Genomic DNA, 17,308 nt, shown 5'->3' on the forward strand with positions numbered 1-17,308 from the left:
AGTTGGTGACATTACAAATAAATTAGAACTTTTGAACATCTCTTAGCCCAAGTATTCAAGGTTCACATTTATTCCTGTTCTAGGGTGAACTCATCATCTTCTTTTAACAACTCCATAATCCCTTGCGGGGTGGAGTCTGGGCAACTGAATGGAGCTGAATGTTTAATGGCTGGATGCCTTTCCTGTCACCTACGCGGAGATTTGTTAGCAGATATATTCTCATTGTGCCCAGAGACATCACTAAATGAACTGTTGTAAGTCAACTGTTGTAAGTCAACTGTTACAGTTGACAACTGTTGAAAGTCGAAAAGTACTAACTGTACTTTTTCTTTCTTTCTGTTTTTTTTTTTTTTTTGTCATCCGAGACTTTTATCCTGGAACACAATCAGGAAGAAAATACAGGTGTTCCTTGAATTACAACAACTTTTTTAGTCATCATCATCTTCTTTTAATGACCCTATAATCAGGGGTGGGTTCTACTTTTTTTTTTTAAATTTGATTTATATGCCGCCCTTCTCCGGAGACTCAGGGCGGCTTACAATGCGTTAAGCAATAGCCTTCATCCTTTTGTATATTTATACAAAGTTAGCTTATTGCCCCCACAAACTGGGTCCTCAATTTACCTACCTTAGAAAGGATGGAAGGCTGAGTCGACCTTGAGCCTTGGCGAGATTCGAACTAGCAGTAATTGCAGGCAGCTGAATGATAATAACAGGCTATTAGTCTGCTGCGCCACCAGGCTCTACTTACTTCTACTTACCTTTACTACTGGTTTGCAATGGGGCCACGAGCGCGCACATGAGCGCTCTTCTGTGTATGCGCAGAAGCGTTCTGATGACGTCGGGGTCGGTGGGCGGAGCCTCCCTCCGGTTTTACTACCGGTTCTATAGAACCGGTCCGAACCGGGGGCAACCTACCACTGCCCATAATCCCTTGCAAGGTGAAGTCTGGGCAACTGAATGGAGCTGAGTGTTTACTGGCCGGATGCCCTTCCTGTCGCCAATGCGGAGCTTTCTTCAGCAGATATATTCTCATTGGGCCCAGAGAGAGAAATATCTGCCTCTACCTAGGATCGAACTCACAGCCTCCTGATTGTGAGGCGAGAGCTCCACCTCTAGGCCACCGCATCACTCCTGTACTAGGGTGAAGTGGTGGCTACATAATGAACCATTGAATATAACCTGTCCAGAGCATGTAATGTATTGTCAAATTGATTTCAAAATGAAGGGAAAAAATAGATATCCTGCAGATAACTCCAGATTTGGGAAAAAATACTTTTTTTAAAAAAAAAAAGATATCTATCATAAACATGTACACTGTAGAAACTCTGGCTCATTGGTTCTGTTTCTTAGTCACTGCACATCCTTGTTGACTCTTCAGAGAGGAAATAAAGCTTCTTTCGGCATTATTTCTTCTTGTCAAGCAAAACAGGGAAAAAAATAGCAATCAACCTCTCTGGTTGCATCTGTAGATGTAATTTTATTTCAAACACATCGCTGACTGTGAGGATACAGCAAACAACAACAACAAAACAACCACACACACACACACCAAAAAAACAACAACACCCCAAATCCTCATAGCATCCAAAAAAAAAAAAATTGAAAAGAAAAGAATAACAGGTTGCAATCTTATGACAAAAGACTTCAATAAGAATAGAGTAGTAATTTCTGTATAGCATGGATAGTTCGTTGATTTGAATTAATCTATATCTAGAATCCTCTTAATATAGCCAGAATCCTCTTAATGTTCCTACCATTTCTAGTATGAAGTTGTTGTTGTTATTTTGTTGTTGTTGTTGTTTTTTCACAGTAGATGCTACGGTTGGCATGTTACGGTTGGCATGGATTTGACTCTTCACCAGAGATGGGTTTCAGCAGGTTCTGACCAATTCTGGAGAACCGGTAGCGGAAATTTTGAGTAGTTCGGAGAACCGGTAGTAAAAATTCTGACTGGCCCCACCCCCATCTATTCTCTGCCTCCTAAATCCCAGCTAATCAGGAAACAGAAATCAAAACATCAAAACATGTCTGTCTACAAGACACATCAGTTTACAGCATTCAAATCACATCTCTTTTTATTATCCTAATGAGATTATCCCTCGGAATATATTCAGTTTTAGGAATTGGTTACCTAGGTTGAATGAGGAATGCACTTTTAAGAAATTCAATTAATTTAGGCTGCCTAAGTCACTAATTGCACTTGAATTATGTTTGCATATCTGTAGGGACCAACTCTGCAACTAATGAGAAATGCAGGAAATTTGTTTTCAAATATTTGGTTGGCGATGCTTCCAATTTGACCAAAGGCTGAGTTTGTGCAGTAAATTAAGCAAAATTGCGACATGCTTGTTTGTGATTTAGGATATTGTGCAAAGCCCACTAGTGAGTTTGTGACAGGGATGGGGAAGATGAGAGCCTCCACTTTTGATAGCCATGCACCCTAGATTTTGCTGGTAACATTTGGATACTCTAATTTGGGGCTGTTTTGAAGCTTAGGGTAGGCCTTTTGAAGGGTAGGTAAAGGTAAAGGTAAAGATTCCCCTCACACATATGTGCTAGTCGTTCCCAACTCTAGGGGGTGGTGCTCATCTCTGTTTCAAAGCTGAAGAGCCAGCGCTGTCCGAAGACATCTCTGTGGTCATGTGGCTGGCATGACTAAACACCAAAGGTGCACAGAACGCTGTTACCTTCCCACCAAAAGTGGTCCCTATTTTTCTACTTGCATTTTTTTACATGCTTTCGAACTTCTAGGTTGGCAGAAGCTGGGCCAAGTAATGGGAGCTCACCCCGTTACGCAGGACTAGGGATTCGAACTGCTGAACTGCCGACCTTTCGATCGACAAACTCAGCATCTTGGCCACCACGCCCCTTAATGTTCCTCTGATATTGCCTACTAATTTTGTGGTTAGTGTGCTGTATAAATCCAGACATTGAAGGTCACTCAAGAAATGATGGTACAGAGATATTTGAATATATAGCTAATCCCTATAAATTTATTCCCCAAATATGCCTTCTATTAAAAATGATAGAAATTTACATACACCCATCCAATTTGGATCCAGGACAATAGGTTCTCCTCTGTGGGACTCCATTCACTTCTATAAAGGGGATGACAGAATGTCAAAACTTTCTTTCGTGCCCTTTGTCGTGTTGGTTTGGCATTTTTATCAATACAAAATTGACTTGTTCTAAGTACCAATCATAGTTAAACCTCAAAGCTGTGTCCCCACTGTAGATACCGAGAGAAAATTCCTAATTGCGTAGCTCCTGTGAAAATAACACATTATTTCCTCTGGAAAGTGCATAGCAACATGGAGCAAGCAATGGTAATTACATGGTAACGCGAAGTGCAGAGTTTACATTATCTTTCTGATAACAGGAAATAACTTGTACCTTAGATATGCTGAAAGATTTGAGATAAATGCCAATTGCTGTCTGTGAATGAAAAGAAAAGCCTAATGTATGGGGGGAAATAGATGGGGTTCTTTTGATGATCACTCTAAAAACATTAGCCGCTTGGGATCCTTTCTGGCTAATATTAAAGAATTCGGTCAAAGGGGTTCTATACTCTGGGATGTAGCACATTACACAATTTTCTATCCAAGTTGCATTCTTTCACCAACCCAGCGTCCTACAGAACTTCTATAAACAAGAAATGTATTACTTGGTAAGCCTGCCCTTACCAAGGAAAGATCCAGTTTTAACACCATAGTAGTAATAGCTGCCAGAATAGTTCCACGGTGAGATAGGCAGAAAATAAATAAACAAACAAGCAAGCAAACAAAGAAGAACTAAGGTGGATGTACTGAGGGTTCTCTAAGACAATAATGGCAAGTGAGGCAGAAGAAAAGAGCAGAAGTGTTTGATTGTATTATCTGACAGTATAGAGAGTGGCGGGTGTCAAGGCTCCGATAGATGCCCTAATTAATTCATGAGCCTCGAGCCAAGGTTCAAATGAAATCCAGTTATTTATTAGGAGCAACATATCAGCACATACCTGAGTGGAATCAGCTCTGCCCCATGTAATTTATGTCCCACCTATGACAGTGTTCCCCCACTTCTCCCAGGATGTGTCATAAATCACATTCTCCAATGGAGCACTTTTGCGGGCTGTAGAGAACACGCCCCTCTGACTGGCTGTGGTGACCTAGGCTGCGACCTTGAGAAGGTATGCATGGAATGTACTTCTGGTTGCTTCCATATAGCTCCATCAGTCCCCCCCCCCCCGCTTATGGCAATTTGAAAGCAAGGCAGGAATGCTTTACAAGTTGACAGTGGGATTCAAATAATTTAACAACCAGTTCACCCAGGGTCAAGTTGGCTGTTGTGAGAGGCATGGCCCATCCCCGTCCTACAGCTCCACTGCACATGTGGGATGAGCATCCCGTGACAGTCAACCTGACATTGGATGAACTGGTTGTTAAATTACCTCCATCCCGCTATCAAAGTGGATCCTGGGAACTCCGCTGCAATGGAGAAATGGGCAACCGAGTGGCCGGCACAAGGGAAGGAGGAGGAGCAGGGAGAAGAAAGAGGGAAAATTGGCTTTCTACTTTCCTCGTGCTGGCCGCTCCACTGCCCGTTTCTCCATTTGCAGCGCAGTGCAGCGCTCAGGATCCACTTTGATAGCGGGGGTGGGGTAATTTAACAATCGGTTTGCTTGAACCGGTGTGAACCGGCTGAATCCACCCACCACTGAGTATAGATCAGGGGTATCCAACCTTGGGAACTTTAAGCTTTTGGACTTCAAATCCCAGAATTCCTCAGCCAGTCAAGCTAGCTGAGGAATTCTGGGAGTTGAAGTCCATAGGTCTTAAATTTGCACTAGTCTAGATGAATTGTGTGGGCTGATAGGAACTATAACGTATCAGTTCTCAAATCTTATTTTTTTCTGAAAATCTTTTTCTGCAGAACTGCAGAACTGCAGAAAAAACAATTGCTACCAACCTGCCTTCCATTGAGGATCTCTATACTGCACAAGTCAAAAAGTGGGCTGTGAAAATATTTACAGACCCCTCGCATCCTGGACATAAATTGTTTCAACTTCTACCCTCAAAATGACGCTATAGGGCACTGCAAATGAGAACAACTAGACACAAGGAGTTTTTTTCCTGAACGCCATCACTCTGCTAAACAAGTAATTCCCTCAACACTGTCAAACTATTGACAAAGTCTGCATTACTATTAATCTTCTCATCGTTCCTATCACCCATCTCCTCCCACTTATGACTGCATGACTGTAACTTTGTTGCTTGTATCCTTACGATTTACATTTATTGTTTCCTAGTATGATTTGATTGCTTATTTGTACCCTATGACTATCATTAAGTGTTGCACCTTATGATTCTTGACGAATGTATCTTGTCTTTTTATGTACACTGAGAGCATATGCATCAAAGACAAATTCCTTGTGTGTCCAATCACTCTTGGCCAATAATGAATTCTATTCTATTCTATTCTATTCTATCCTATTCACCTAAAATAACAAAGATAAGTCCGGCAAGAATTTGTTGAATTTTGTCCGCTGAACAGTCATTCTTACAATTTCCCTCCCTCAAATCTAAAAGCCTTTTACATTGCATCACCTCAAGATAAAATCTTGGAAAACCAAACTGAAATTGTGTTGTTATTTCTGGAGTATTGTTGAATATACTTAATCCCCTTATTAGTGTGAAGGCAATATCCAAGACCTGTAACTTTTTGATCATGTAATATGCAGTAACAAGGATAAAAAAAATACATGAGGAAAAATCTAATATAAACATACTTCCATGAAATGTGGAAATTGATCGTTAGAGCTTATATTATTGGCAGTTTGGTGACCGTCTCGGAAATTTGATACCTGTTTGGATTTTTTAAAAATATAATATTAAAATCCAAAGACACATGGAGAAATGAAATACGTGCAATAAACATGAGAAATGTGTCTGAAAAAAAGCAAATGAGGAACTTCATTTACAACCTGACCCCATATAGATCAGGCATCTGTACCTTAAGCAAAGTGAGTTCCTCGTGTTACCATAGAAACTCAATCTGTATTTTAAAACTCTTGGTTTCTTGAATGGAAGAAGTTTAGGACTGGAAGATTTGCATTTGCCTTATGACCTAAATGCTACCATATTGTGGTCTGGAAGTTTGGCTCAGTGGGAGACCTCCAAAGCTTAACTCATTTTTTTCATAAATAACAGCATTCAAAAAAGGAAGTAGCACAGAGATGTTGGCAATGGCAACAATGGCAATGTCTGCACATATTTTATACATGCATTGCAAAATCTGTATATGTTCTGCCCCAGCTCTGGATTCCCGAGGATATTGACACACACCAACATCAAATTTATTAAGTAGCAAGAATAAACCAAAGTCCGGCAAAGGTTGGCAACCAGCCCAGAAAACAAGATACGATAAGACTTTTCCAAAAATGCTCTGACAATAATTACAAGTTGTTTCCAGCAAGAAACTTACTAAAGGCATGCGACTTAAATAGGCTAAGGGAGTGGCCAATTATCCTCAAGCCTTACTCTCGAGGAGACCTCCTCCTCCTGAGTAGCCACTCCTGCCTTTTGGCAGCCCTGCGTGCCCAAGCATTGAGAAGAGGCTCCTCCACTTCGCTCTCTCCACTTGAAGGAGCCTCTGGAGGTTCTGAAGACCCTGGCTGAGTCTCTGCCTCTGGCACCACATCCTCTTCAGCCTCCTCGCTGTCTGCCACGAGCAGCGGCTGTGCCGGCTGCTGGTGCGACACCACACCAGCCTCCTTGTCGTCAGGATCAGTCACGATCCGCGCAGGCCGCTGGCGGGCCACAACAGTATATTTGTGGATGCTTACATTTCAGATTACATATACCGAGGCTCATAATCCCTGCAGGCTTCCTAGGTTTTTCTTCTTAAGATTCTTGTCTATATTCCACTAAAACTCTTGTTGCCATGACCTTTAATTGGACAAAATGGTGCATCGTAGGGCAACAAGTTTGGGAACCTAAGTATCTCAAATGGCCAAAGTCTGTAGAGTTTCTCGGCCATCCAGGTCATGGCTGTCCCAATGGTGCTTTTTTTCAGGAGGCAACTGGACTTTCTTGTTTTTTCCTTTTTTTTGAAGACATTTCACTTCTCCTCCAAGAAGCTTCTTCAGCTCTGACAGGATAATCCTTCCATTCCCCACTATCCTGTCATAGCTGAAGAAGCTTCTTGGATGAGAAGCGAAATGCCTTCAAAAGGAAAAAAAACAAGAAACTCCAGGTGCCTCCTGAAAAAAAAAGCACCTTTCGGTCAAATGGCCAAACTTAGAGAATGTGTCCAAAATCTGGGACAGGAGACAATGAAATCTGGGGAAGTTGTGGCTGCTGTTGTGCTACTGTGCTGCTGCTGCGATCATTTTTCAATATTCCGTGACAGTTTCCCAGCCAATCTTGTAATCCCTCAGTCTCTCCCCAACCACCAGCAACCATTTACTTGGCTGCTGGAAAGTGGAGGGAAGGAGGGAAGGAGGGAAGGAAGGAAGGAAGGAAGGAAGGAAGGAAGGAAGGAAGGAAAATGGAAGGAAGGAAATGGGAGTGAAAAGAAGCAAATGGGAATGAGAGGAAGGAAGGAAGGAAGGAGAGGAAGGAAGGAAGGAAGGAAGGAAGGAAGGAAGGAAGGAAGGAAGGAAGGAAGGAAGGAAAATGGAATGAAGGAAATGGGAGTGAAAGGAAGCAAATGGGAATGAGAGGAAGGAAGGAAGGAAGGAAGGAAGGAAGGAAGGAAGAAAGGAAGGAAGGAAGGAAAATGGAAGGAAGGAAAATGGAAGGAAGGAAATGAGAGTGGAAGGAAGCAAATGGGAATGAGAGGAATGAATGAAGGGAGGGAGGAGGGAGAAGGGGAAGGGGGTCATTATTGTCTTATTTTTATCAATCTGTTGTGATTTTAAGAGTGGGAATTGGAGGTGTAAGAATCCAGAAAGGAAACCACTCTCATTTTCATCCTTAAAAATCCTCCTTCTCTCAATTTCATAACAGGCTACTGTTGAAATGTGGCAGCAAAATAGTCAGATTTTAACATCTTCAATCTGGGTTCTTTGAGTGCCTCTGGGAGTGTTAAGGGTAGAAATTGGTGTCACTTGCCGTTTTGTCCCTCTCATCCCCATCGTGCTTCATTGCACAGCGCGTGGCCTTCTGGATGTTGCCGTCCGTGGCTCTTGGCTATTCTGACTGGGGCTGAGGCTTCTGCTGCTGTCAAATAAGTTCCAGCCACTCTGGGCGTTTTTGATGGTTGCGAGTTCACGCTACGATGGAAAGCCACACCATCTGGCTTCCGGGGCTCGGAGGAGAAGATCCCTCAATGCTAATTCTTTGCAGAATAATTGGCCCAGATAATCAAGTGTGGAATTTGGTGTCCCTTTTGGAGCAGGCAAAGCAATAACCCATGGCAGGGAAGGAGGGGAAAAAAAAAAAGTCGAAAATCGATTCAAGCTGAGAGAGAAAGTCATTCTTGGTTATATTCAGGGCAGCAGGAATTTTCCTGAGAGCAGGGGAGAAGTTACACTCTACTGCATCGCTGCATATCAGAGAAATGTAATTATTGTGGTATATTGATATTGACAGGATGGTAACAGTGTGTTACAAACTGCTGGAGTCTATTAACGCAGCGGGAGGCTGGCATTCTTTCAACAGTCCCGCTGCATAATCTCTGTACTTCTTGCAAATTTGCTCTGTGTACACATAGACTAAAAGGGCATTGTGAATAACGCAGTTGAGGTCTGGACGCCCAGTATATACTTGATTGACAATAGTTACACGCAGGTTACTTAATACGGTCGGTAGTCCTTTAGTTTTGGAAACTTCCTGTTCCCCTGAAAGTCTTATGAGTCTGTTTGAAAGAGAGGGGAAGGGGGGGAAAGGAAGGAAGGAAGGAAGGAGGGGGAAGGGAGGAAGGGGGGGAAAAGAAAGGAAGGAGGGAGGGAAGGGGAAAGGGAGGAAGGAGGAAGGGAGGGAAGGAAGGAAGGGAATAGGAAGGAGGAAAGGAAGGAGGGAAGGAGGGAAGGAGGGGAAGAAGGAAGGGAATGGAGGAAAGAAAGTGGAATGGAAGGAAGGAAGGAAGTGAATGGGAGGAAAGAAAGAGGAATGGAAGGGAGGGAGGAAGGGAGGGAAGGAGGGAGGAGGGAAGGGAGGAAGGAAGGAGGAAGGGAGGGAAGGAAGGAAGGAAGGGAATAGGAGGAAGGGAAGGAAGTAATGGAAGGAAAGAAGGAAGGACGGGAAAGGAAGGGAGGGGGAAGAAGGAAGGAAGGAGGGAAGAAAGGAGGGGAGGAAGGAAAGAGGAATGGAAGGGAGGGAGGGAGGGAGAGAGGAAGGAAGGAAGAAAGAAAGGAAGGAGGGAGTGGATATGATGTGGGTGTATACTTATAAGAATAGATGGTGTTGTTTAGAAAAATAACTTCCCAGATTTTGAAAGTCAGAAACAGGCTAAAGTAGGGAAATAATGTGAGATTTGTGCTTCCTCATGTAAAAAAAAAGTGAAGCTTCAGGAAGCAGATGGTAGAGACGGCTGGCGCTATATACACAACATATAATAATAATAAAAAAGGAAAGCCTCAATAGTGAGTCAAGTGCTGCTTTCACTTTCAGAAGTAATGAACGAGAGAGCGAGAGAGAGTTTCAGGCCTAAATACATTTTTAAAGCCTTTTGATGGTACCATATGTCAACATAGACACACATGATGCAATTACCGCCAGTAGTTTAATTCGATCTCATCAAGTTAGATGTCTGTTTGCAATTATTACTCTAGTAGTTCACCCAAACCTTGATTGCTCCACTTTCATTTGTTGGCACCTTTAAGGAAATACCATTTTATGCACTATATATTTATCACCAACATTCATTTTATAAAATCTAGATATAGGGTGATTATTTTTCTTCTCCCTTTTTTGTTTCCCCCCCTTTCTCTCTCTCTCTCTCTCTCTCTCCCCCCCCTTTTTTCCTTTTTTAATATGGGAAGCTAATATTGCCACCCAACAGGAACTAACCCAGAGGCCTATGTATATCACTGTACAAAAAAGTCTTAATCACAAGTTGATTTTTCACCGAAGAAGCTCTAGGCTGTGAACTTAAATTCTGCTTTGAGTTTTTGTTTGTTTCTCACTTCTCTCTCTGCTCTTTCTTTCTTTTTTTTCTTGACCGCTGGGGGAAAAAAAAATCTCCATCGAAAACTCTGAGAACAGGGAACAAGTTGCCAAATGAGAAGTTGGAAATGGGTACTAGTTTCTTTTGCTAACAGGAATAGCAAAAGATGACCCTTCATCACCATGACTTAAGTTCACTCATCTGTCCACAGGTAGCTTTTATGGACCAAATGACATGCGAGTCCTAATTTTGTGACTCAAAGCAACTTATGTGCTTGCACCATTGAGGTCTCTCAATGCAAGTGCAAAACGGAGTCATTTGCGAGATATTTTGATCTATTCTTTTGAGAGTATCGTGGCTTGTTACCCACATTTACGCTTCTGCTTGAACAAGGATTCTCACTGCTCACGTCATATGAAACTTGATAGTAGCCTTGATAGTACAGTGGTCTACGCACCCTGTTATTAACACAGCTGCCTGCAATTTACTGCTGGTTCGAATCTTACCAGGCTCAAGGTTGACTCAGCCTTCCATCCTTTCTAAGGTAGGTGAAATGAGGACCCAGTTTGTGGGGGCAATAAGCTGACTTTGTATAAATATACAAAAGGATGAAGGCTATTGCTTAACGCATTGTAAGCCGCCCTGAGTCTCTGGAGAAGGGCGGCATATAAATCAAATTAAAAAAACAAAACAAAACAAAACTGAAAAGCAAGTGGTCATTCTCCATCTAAATTTCTCATGATACATTAGGTTGGAGGCCAACCTAATATTTAATGATGAATAGAATAGAATAGAGCTGGAAGAGACCTTGGAGGTCTTCTAGTCCAGCCCCCGATCAAGCAGGAGAACCTATACAATCTCAGACAAGTGACTGTCTAGTCTAAGGATTGGCAACTTTAAACACTCAAAGATCCATTTGGACCCATTACCCACAGAAAAGAAAACACCGGGAGCCATAGAGGTCCTAACCGGAAGGCCCTACCCCCCCCGCCATTCAATTCTGGAGCTGACCGGAAGTTCAGTTTCCCCACCATAGAGTCTCCTCCTAGCGTGGCGTCCTTTCTCCTCTACCTGTCCTAACTGAAAGCCCTATCAATTGTGTAGCTGACAGGAAAACTTGCCCCTTGCCATAGAGTCTCCTCCTGGTGTACCGTGCTTTCCCCCACCAACCGGAAGATCCTCTCAAAATTGTGGTCCCAACTGGCAACAGAGAGCTGCAACAGAGGGATGAAAGAGCCACAAGTGGCTCCAGAGCCACGGATTGCTGACCCCTGGTTTAGTCTCTTCTTAAAAACCTCCACCATCTTGAAAATATATTGAATTGAAAAGAAAAACAACAACGGAGAGGGAATGGAGAGAGGAATAGAGGGATAAATAGGAAGAAGAGGGGAGAAGAGAGGAAAGGAGGGAGAGGGACAGAAGAAAGGGAAAAGGAGAGGAAGAAAGGGAGGGGAAACAAGAGTAGGAGAGAAGGTTAGAAAGAGAGGAAGAGGGGAGGAGTGGGGGAAAGGAAGGAGAAGGAGAGGAGGACAGAAGAAAGTGGAAAAGAATAGAAGAAGGGACGGAAGGGAAAGAGAGGAGAAGGAGAGGAAGGGTTGTTGTGAAATCAGGAAGATATGGAATGGTAGAAGAGCAACCCCGAGTATACTTTAAAATTTTAGGAGGAAGACTGAACAAATATGAAAATCGAAAGATAATATGTATGATTAAGAACTGGCTAAGAGATTGTACACTTGTGTATGTTTATGAGAAATAAAAATTTAAAAAAACTTTCAAAAAAACCCCAAAAACCCTCCCGTGATCGAGCATCCACGGTTTCTGGAGGCAAGCTGTTCCACCGGTTAATTGTCCTCACTGTTAGGAAGTTTCTCCTTAATTCCAGGTTGCTTCTCTCTTTGATCAGAGATGTTGGCTTGGTCCACCAAAGCTCTATGAAGCTTTCCTTGCCAGGCACTTGTTTTTGGGGACTTGAAAGAAACGAGAACTAGCCTATTCCAATTATTATTATAGAATTAGAGTTTGTTTCACTTAAGCATAATCATTTAAGCAAAAGGGTAATTGTGTTGAATTAGAAAAATCTTAAAAGAAAGAGTTTACCCAGCTGTGCAGGTCAGGTAGATAAAGTTTGTTAACACTTGCCATTTCAACAGAAATCCAACATCTGTCGTAGTTTTTATTTTAATTGTTCACTCTTCTGGCCTTAAGTCAGTTCCCTCTTTTTTGAACCCTAAATAACATCCCACAAGATAACACCCAATTTGAATCCTCCATTGCTTTTTTCCCCTTTTTCTTTTTGTTTTGAAGGACCTGAGATTCTTGCTGCCAAAAAGACCTCAGCAACGCCAAAATACAGTTCAATCAATTTTCAGTGGGAAATGAAAGAGAACTGGGAGGTTGAGGCTCCAACTGGCTTTTTGTTAATTGTATTTACAGTCAATAGCCAGCTGTCCATTTCGTATGACAAACAATAAAAGCCATTAAGAGAGGAGGGTGGGGGGAGAAAGAAACTTTTCCAAGTGCTACTAAACTGTATAGAGTTGGCAAACAAAGATATAACCACAGCTTCCAAATAGACCTCAATGGTTATGGAGCAGAAAACAACCTTCTTCCTGAGATGAAAGCCACTCCAATCATTATCCAGTTTAGAAAGACCATTAAGCTCTGATTGTTCCTGACAATCCTTTGGAGACTAAAAGGGATGTGCCCTCCTACGATGGGTGATGGTTTATCCTGAGACCATGTCTCCCCAGTGTGATGGGGTTAATTATGAATAAGTATTGTGCAGGGACATGGTGGCTTAGTGGCTAAGACGGTGAGCTTGTCGATCGAAAGGTTGGCAGTTCAGCAGTTCAAATCCCTAGTGCCACATAACGGGGTGAGCTCCCGTTACTTGTCCCAGCTTCAGCCAACCTAGCAGTTCGAAAGCACCTAAAAAATGCAAGTAGAAAAATAGGGACCACCTTTGGTGGGAAGGTAATAGCATTCTGTGCGCCTTTGGCATTGAGTCATGCCGGCCACATGACCACGGAGACTTCTTTGGACAGCGCTGACTCTTCGGCTTTGAAATGGAGATGAGCACCGCCCCCTAGAGTCGAGAACGACTAGCATATAAGTGCGAAGGGAACCTTTCCCTTTACCTTTTATTGGTCAATGGATTATTTTAACTGCTGGTATGGATCAGTGGTGAACGCTGCTTAGAGCTGATTGTGATTGAAGCGGTTCTAAACTCGAGCAATTAAAATTAAGTAAACTTGGCAGCCTGGGTTAGAAGCTTTTAGCCATAGGGCAGCAAGTAAAAATATGTTTTATTGATCAAATTAATGGTGGTAAAAGATACCTGCCAGATGCAAATAACCAGAAAGATTTGGTGAGTTCAAAGCACTGAAGAATTTATTATTGCTACCTCTAATACAAGTATATAGTCAATGAATGGTCAAAGCTAAACTGATGCTAGATAAGGGTCACATAATTCATGGGAAGTTAGATTTAGATCTCTCGTGGCAACACAATGATTCCAAACTGATGACATCCTTAACCCCGCCTTCCAGCTCAGCCTCCTCTTTTCTTACAGTACCCCCTCCCATGCACATGTAAAACTGTATTCACTACCAAGTTTATGAGATGCTCCACTCCTACATGAAGAGTCCCTTGGGAGTTGGGCGGCATAGAAATATGATTAATTAAATTAAACTGCTGAAAATGCTAATGTAAGAAAGGTTATAGGTCTCATCAGCCAAGGTGGGGGGCCAGGAGACATGCCTTCTCTCCCACAGCCCCTGTTCTCTGGAAAATTCTCCCTTCAGAAGAACAGCGTGAGCCTGTTCCCAGTGTGCGCATGTGCAGAGCTGCCAGAAGACAGGAACAATTAAGAAAACGGGATCGATTTGGGAGTAAGGCTTGGAGATGATTGGCCCCTCCCATAAGACATAAAAGAGGAGCGAATGGGATGTGAGCTTTGCAGGAAGCAATTAGTTCATCTGGTCGGTTAAAGCTTTGGGAAAGTTCTGTTTGACTCTGTGCTAAGTTTGGGTTTGCCCTGCGTGTGGCAATTAGTTCTCTGGCAGCATTCCAAGGGAGATAAGATGGGTGTTTGTAAACACTCCCCTGAAAGACTGTTTGAGAAGCCCTTCGGACTGGGAATGACAATAATTCACAGCCATATGAATAAAAGAGGTTTGCCAGGACTAAGATTGTGCTGTATGCTTTCTAAAGAAGCCTAGGTCAGAACAGGCAGGAGCTGAGGCAAGTAACGGGAACTCACCCTGTCATGCAGGGCTCAGGTCTTCAACCCAGGCTGTCAGCTTTCCAGCTGACAAGCTCAACATCTTTAACCACTGAGCCATCATACCGCCCCCCTCCCCCCCCAGTTTCCTAATACAATTAGCAAATTTTACTCCACACAGCTCTATGGAAAAGAGTTACCTGGTTGGCTAGTTATAAGGATAAGATACTGGCTGTGGAGCAAGCTAAGCTCAGGCCAGGATTATCTATCCCCCAATGCCTACATTGCCCTGAATCAACTAGCAGAAAATTATTCTACCCACTCACAAGCATCATCTTTATGGATTAAAGGGAGCATTTGATTCAATCCCCCGAGATCGGCTATGGATATGCTTGTCAGCTTCTGCTATCGATCAAATAGGCTTCATATAACTATAAAAGTTTTTAGACTCTTCAAACCGTCCCTAAATGTGGAAAAAAAAACCCCACAAAGTTTGCAAAACTCAGCCTTGTTTCTTCTTAGTGATACCATTACATCACTGCTTATCCATTTGGTCACCGAAATAAAATAACAATAAAGTAGCAGGGCATCGCTCTCTTGTAATAGCCTGAAAAACAGCAGTGGCTTCTTTTAGCTGGGATGCTTAAATTGTGTGCAACAGTCTCTGCTGTTTGCTTAAAAAAAAACCCACACACACATACAAAAAAACCCCCTCACCTAATCACTTTCCTCTTTGACATCGCTTTTTCGCTGGATGCTTATCGATCCTATACATCTCTCGTTTTTTCATCATTTCTCTCTTGATTTTCTTCTGCTGGTGGTTGGGCTTTGAACAGTTTTATTATGATTGCTCTTTTCTTGAGGGCCTCAAAAATAGGAAAATGGAATATTATATGTTCTGTAACCTGTGGAGGAAATAACATTCGGAATGGGTTATTTCATGCCATCCTTTATCCGTGACTTTTTATGCTTGTGCAGGAAGGTAATGTCAAAGCATGATTCCTGATCCATAACTTTCACGAAGAGTGTTAGGGGCTCCTTGACTGATACGATGGCTAATTCAACTCAAGGAATTATTGATGTGGTTATGGAGTATTTATTGCCTTCTGATGCCAGATTTATTTTTCTTTGTCTGAAAATCTTGAGTGTCCACCGCCAGCAGCCAGCAGAGCTGGCGGCAGATTCAGACAGTGAGGAGGTTGGGGAGGAACATGGGCCAGTTCTGGAGTCTGGGGAAGGCAGAGGGCTCTGCATCAAAGGCAGAGAGGGGGCCAGGGCCGTATGCCAGTTATCAGCTGCCTTCAGAGTCAGACATCAGTGAGGCAGATAAACAGCTGGAGCCTGTTCCCATTGTGCTCATGCGCAGAGTTGCCGGACGAAAGGAACAGCTAAAGAACAAGGTTCGACTTGGGAGTAAGGCCACAGGTGGATGATGAAGGGCCCCTCCCAGAGGGAATAAAAGAGGAGTGAAAGGGGAGTGGAGTTTGCAGGAGACAATTAGTTCATTCCTGCCAAATATTGTGGCATCTGATAGATATCAGTCTGGCCACTCTCCAAGCCTGATAAAGATCGGTCATTGTGAACTTTCTTGAAAGACTGTGGGAGAGGAAAGACTTTGCTGGAGAGGAATTCACTGTAAATTAAATAAAAGGGGTTTTATTGGGACGAGGACTCGGCTTCATGCTTTTGGGAAGCCTAGGTCAGAACACAGTCAATAAGAGAAAGCTTTGCCTTCAGCCATTTTTACTCCATGCTGACTGTTTATTTACTATTACTTTCCCCCCCTCAAATCAGTTAATAGCCATACAGTCACAAAGGGCTTTCTGGAATCACAGGACATGATCCAACTCACAGCACACACAAAACACCTCTTGCGATTTTTCTCTCTCCTCCTTTATTAGCCCAGCAAGCAACATTAAATACTTCGTTTTGTTTTCAAGCATGAAATATAACTTTGGGCACTGAAACCCTTCTCCCTCCCCCCTTTCTGGCAAGTAACAGGGGAAGTCAATAAACAGGCTGATTTATGCATATCTAGCCAAGCATTTAAAAGTTAACTCTTGGTGCGAGCAAACTACAGTGTTGTCTCAAAGTATATGCAGGCATGGCTATTCTCATGTTAGCTAAAAATTAAGCGAGGGGTATATTTATTCTGGGTCTCTCTTTGTCTCGCTCATATTTTCTTCTGCTGTCTGCCTGAATGTGACCTTTCTCTTCTTCACTTTCCGTAAAAGCTATCTGGATGAGTAGAGCAGTCCCTTCCTGTGGCTCTTCCTTCTCACTGAGTCTTTTCTGAAATCCCAACCTTAAGACCAGGGATGAAATGTTACCGGTTCAGACCTATTCGGGCAAATCGGTAGTAAAAAATACTACCAGTTCAGGCGAACCGGTATTTCCGATGATCATCTGGGTGACGATCAGCTGTGACATGCGATTTATATTAGCTAGAATCGTCAGATTTCTTGCTTTTTAGCTAATCTAAATTGCGTGGCACAGCAGATTCCCCTCCCCTCGCTGTTCTACTTACCTTTGCAGACTCAGAAGGCTTCAAAATGTTCCTTTTTTAGCGCTGTGCAGGTGCGCGCTCGGTAGCAGACTCACAGAACTGGTAGCAGACTTCAGAGGATTTGACCGCTGCTTAGGACCCAGTGAGAAGGAAGAGCCACAGGAAGGGACTGCTCTACTCATCCAGATAGCTTAACCCTCTTCAGTGGTCAACACTGCCTCGATTCCACCTTGGTTGGAAAATCGTTACTCTTTTTTTCAATCTACAATCAATTAGAATATGGAATGTGGAATGTGGAATGTGGAATATGGAATATGGAATATGGAATAATAGGGGTGGAAGAGCCATGGAAGTCTTTCCTCCAACCACCTCCTTAAGCAGGAGACCTATACCATTCTGGGCAAATGGTTGTATAATCTCTTCTTAAAAGCTTCCAATGATGGGACACCCACGACTTCTGCAGGCAAGCCCTTCCACTGATTAATTATT

General features: G+C 42.8%; 1 long non-coding RNA gene across 1 annotated transcript; it reads right to left on the reverse strand.

Moving 5' to 3' along the window:
- Positions 1–11,819: 11,819 nt before the first annotated feature.
- Positions 11,820–17,065, reverse strand: LOC117665137 (uncharacterized). Its single transcript, XR_004591260.3, has 2 exons — positions 16,841–17,065; positions 11,820–15,218 (listed from the first exon to the last, which is right to left on the reverse strand). It is a non-coding gene; the product is annotated as an uncharacterized LOC117665137 (long non-coding RNA).
- Between the last annotated feature and the right edge of the window lie 243 nt (positions 17,066–17,308).

This window comes from Pantherophis guttatus, chromosome 12 (assembly GCF_059756535.1).
Source record: "Pantherophis guttatus breed Tessera chromosome 12, ASM5975653v1, whole genome shotgun sequence".
In the NCBI taxonomy this organism is placed as follows: Eukaryota; Metazoa; Chordata; class Lepidosauria; order Squamata; family Colubridae; genus Pantherophis; species Pantherophis guttatus.